Source organism: Lycium ferocissimum, chromosome 7 (assembly GCF_029784015.1).
Source record: "Lycium ferocissimum isolate CSIRO_LF1 chromosome 7, AGI_CSIRO_Lferr_CH_V1, whole genome shotgun sequence".
Lineage (NCBI taxonomy): Eukaryota > Viridiplantae > Streptophyta > Magnoliopsida > Solanales > Solanaceae > Lycium > Lycium ferocissimum.
The window spans coordinates 32,068,031-32,072,072 of NC_081348.1; positions in this window are offsets into that span (position 1 = coordinate 32,068,031).

Here is a 4,042-nt window from a genome sequence, read left to right on the forward strand (position 1 = left end):
TGAGTGTAATGTTAAGCCTTTTGATCGAGAGATATACACACTTCATACATAAAATTTGAGCGAACTTTTTAAGCCTTGAGTAAGATATACACATTTCATACACAAAATTTGAGCGATTATTTTAAGTCTTAAATGTTGTATACAATGTTGTTGTAGTTGTATTAATTTTACGTAAATCTAACATGAACTTTATACACAAAAATGTGAGCAAAATTTTAAGACTTGAGCGAGATACAAATTTCATATTGTTTTCATACACATAATTTTGAGCGGATTTTTAAAGCCTTGAATGAGATGTACACATTTCATATATCTTTCATACCGTATTCATACACTAAATTTTGAGCGAACTTTTTAAGCCTTGAGCGAGATATACACTCTTCATACAACTTTCATACATAAAATTTTGAGCGAAAAAAAAAATTAAAAAAAAATATAATTTTTAATTTTTTTTTTTTAAAAAGCATGTTTTATATGGTTTGTAATGTTATGTTTTAAATATAAAACTATCGTCACATTTCGTACATATTTCTCCTTAAGATGTATATATACGTAGTTGTCCCGCCTTAATATGGCTGGTTTTCAATTCAAAAAAGAAAAGGTATCGTATCATATTTGGTAATTCCCTGCCCCAATAATTGCATATGTTTAAATTATTATTATTTTAAAATTAATTATGCCCGGATGGGCCTTTTATTTATTTAAAGTGAAAAGGTCCAACAAGAAGAAAAGTAAAAAAGCAAATGACCAGCCCAAAATTGGGTCCAGTCCAAATAAAAAATTACAATTGAGACCCATTTCCAAATTGGGACTATCTGAACTTTGTTACCCTATTTCCAGGCTTCTATGTCTGAAAATTGCTGCGATTCTCTGAAAATGATGGGGTGAAGATGATGAAAATGACTCTGATTTGCCCCTGTACTCTTCCTCATATGTTTAAATTATTGTCTTGTAAATAATTATTTTTCTTTAATGATAATATGGTAGATGGGGGAAATTTTAAGTCGAAATGAATAATAACAACCACTATATTACGAAATGACAAGTATCGATGAAATTTCGATCTAATGGTTATTAGGTTAATATATAATAATAGCTTGTTTGGCTAAATTTTTGAAAAACACTTATTTTAAAGATACTCGATTATTAAAGTCCACAAGCCATAATTGACACCCCTCATTACAGCAAGCTTTTGGACGGTCTGGAAAAAAGAGCTTAAATATGCATCATAGGTGTAAAAAAAAATAAAAAATTACACCATTGAGTTATATTTAAAAATCACACCATTGAGTTATATTTATTTGTTGTAACAGATAACACATGTTATTTTTAAAGTACTTTAAAAAATTATTTATACTAACGGTATATAAAACTAAATTCAGAAAAGAATACTTATAACGTAGCTAAGAACAAAATAACGACTACAACACCAAGTATAGGGTTACCCACTTTTAGTATTTAGTACTACACATTTAATTGAACTCAAGGAAAAGTCTCACACTTTTAGTATTTAGTACTACCCACTTCTTTTTTTTTTTACCGAGTCAAGTTCGAATCCGTGAACCTTACAGACAGGCGGCAAAAATTAAAGATCACCAATTTGAGTACCAAAAATTAAAGACCAGTGTTTTGAAGGCAATCCGCACAAAAAAAAATGATTGTTTTAAAAGGAAAGATCATCATATATATTTTTATTTAAAATATACTTTTCTAGCTTTTTTAGATGCGAAGTCATTAATTACTGTTTTATAATTGATTTGTTCTAACAATTCCTTTTCAATTGATAATATAGATAATTCATTCAATATCTCTTGAGATATTGTTGGTCTTCGATAAGATTTTATCAATTTTAATTTTGAAAAATTTCTTTAACAGGCAATAGTTTATATATAAAATACTCCCTCCGTTCCAATTTGTTTGACACTTTTCGCTTTTCGATAGTCAAACTTGTTAATTTTGACCATGTGTTTGAACATAAAATCTTTAAATTTTTCAAAATAAAATTTATATTTTTGGAAACTACGTAAAAAGTACTATAAGTCACCATAATTAATAATTTAAAATATTTAAAGACATATGAAAAAAAAAATCACGGTCAAAGAACAACTTGGCTTGATTCGGAGCTGTCAGGATCTTCGAATCTTCTTCGTCTTCGATCTTCTAGAAACTTCTAGAGAATACTTGAGTGCTTGAATGCTTTCGCCTTGCAGAGAAAATCATAGCCGCTGATCCACGAGCTGGCTCCTGCTTCTTGTTAGAATTTCTGTCCTTTTTCTGAATTATGAGACCCATATTTATAGTTGTAGGATGGAGGAGTTGAGATAAGGATTAACTCTTTTCGGCCAATCAGATTTCAGTTGACATGACGATATTTGATTGGTCCGAACATGTCACTTGTACACGTGGCGCACTTTCATTGGCCTTTGACTTGACTAGGCATGCTGCTTCATTTTGACATGTGGCGTGATCCTATTGGCTCCTTTGCTTGACTTGGCATGCCACGTCTTTTGAGTGGGCCTCTAGAATAAAATGATATCTTGGGCTTGGTAAAGTGGGCTCATCATTTGTAGCCTAATTAAATAGACTAGCCCAATGAAATTAGACCATTAATTAAATCCATATTTACCGGACTTAAATAATTAACCCAATTATATTAGCCCATAATATTATTTGGCCTAATATATCTTGAATTTAATATAATCCAAATTTCTTGTGAATCAAAATTTAATAAAATTTCGTCATCCACAACCACTACTTGTCAGAAAAATATTTTTCAAGAAAAATATTCATTCCTACCAAACACACCTTAACACACAAGAATATTTAAGTGGAAATAAATAATACCAACCACAATTAATAATTGTTGATGATCTAATGGTTATCATTTATCAAGTTAAGGTGTGTCCCGAAAGATCTCATAATTTCATTACATTAAGTGGGTGATTGGTGATCGAGTAAGAGACAACCTTAGTACAATGTTAATGTCCTACTCACAATTGTGATGGTGAGATACATGAACGTACGATCTATATCAAGGTGACTTTTCTCATGAAGTCTAAAATTCCAAGCGCCATCAAAGTAGACCAGAAATGCACCATTAGTCCAAATCACGTGGAATTAAAACAAGAACTATTAGAATAACATGATACAATTTCATAGTGTTGAGATTTTATGTATAGTCTCTTTTCAAGTTGAAACTGAAACAATTGGCATCGATCAAGACAAGCCACCGAAGGTCGGAACATGTCACTTGCACACTCTACACATTTTTATTTGCCTTTTGACTTGACTCCGTACGCCGCATCATTTTGACACGTGGCGTGATCCCATTACTTTTTTGCTTGACTTGGCATGCCTAGCCTAATTAAATAGACTAACCCAATAAAATTAGACCATTAATTAAATCCATATTTATCGGATTTAAATAATTAACCCAATTATATTAGCCCATAATATTATTTGGCATAATATATCTTGAATTTAATATAATTCAAATTTCTTGTGAATCAAAATTTAATAAAATTTCGTCATCCACAACCACTACTTGTTAGAAAAATATTCATTCCTACCAAACACACCTTAACACACAAGAATATTTAAGTGGAAATAAATAATACCAACCACAATTAATAAGTGTTGATGATCTAATGGTTATCATTTATTAAGTTAAGGTACAGGTCCTGAAAGATCTCATAATTTCATTACATCAAAGTGGTGATTGGTGATTGGTGATCGAGTAAGAGACAACCTTAGTACAATGTTAATGTCCTACTCGCAAGTATATCAAGGTGACTTTCTCATGAAGTCTAAAAGTCCAAGCGCCATCAAAGTAGACTAGGTGCATCATTAGTACAAGCTCAATTGCAAAAGATTGACCATTGACAAAGAAGTACATTTAAATTGATGACTGGTAGATGAATTTGGAATACTTCAGAAGGTAAAAACACTTTTGAGGCACTTATTGGACGTCCCTTTTTTTTTTTTTGAATTCAAAGTTGCTACAGTATGCACTTACGAAAATTCAATATATATATTGTGAGTG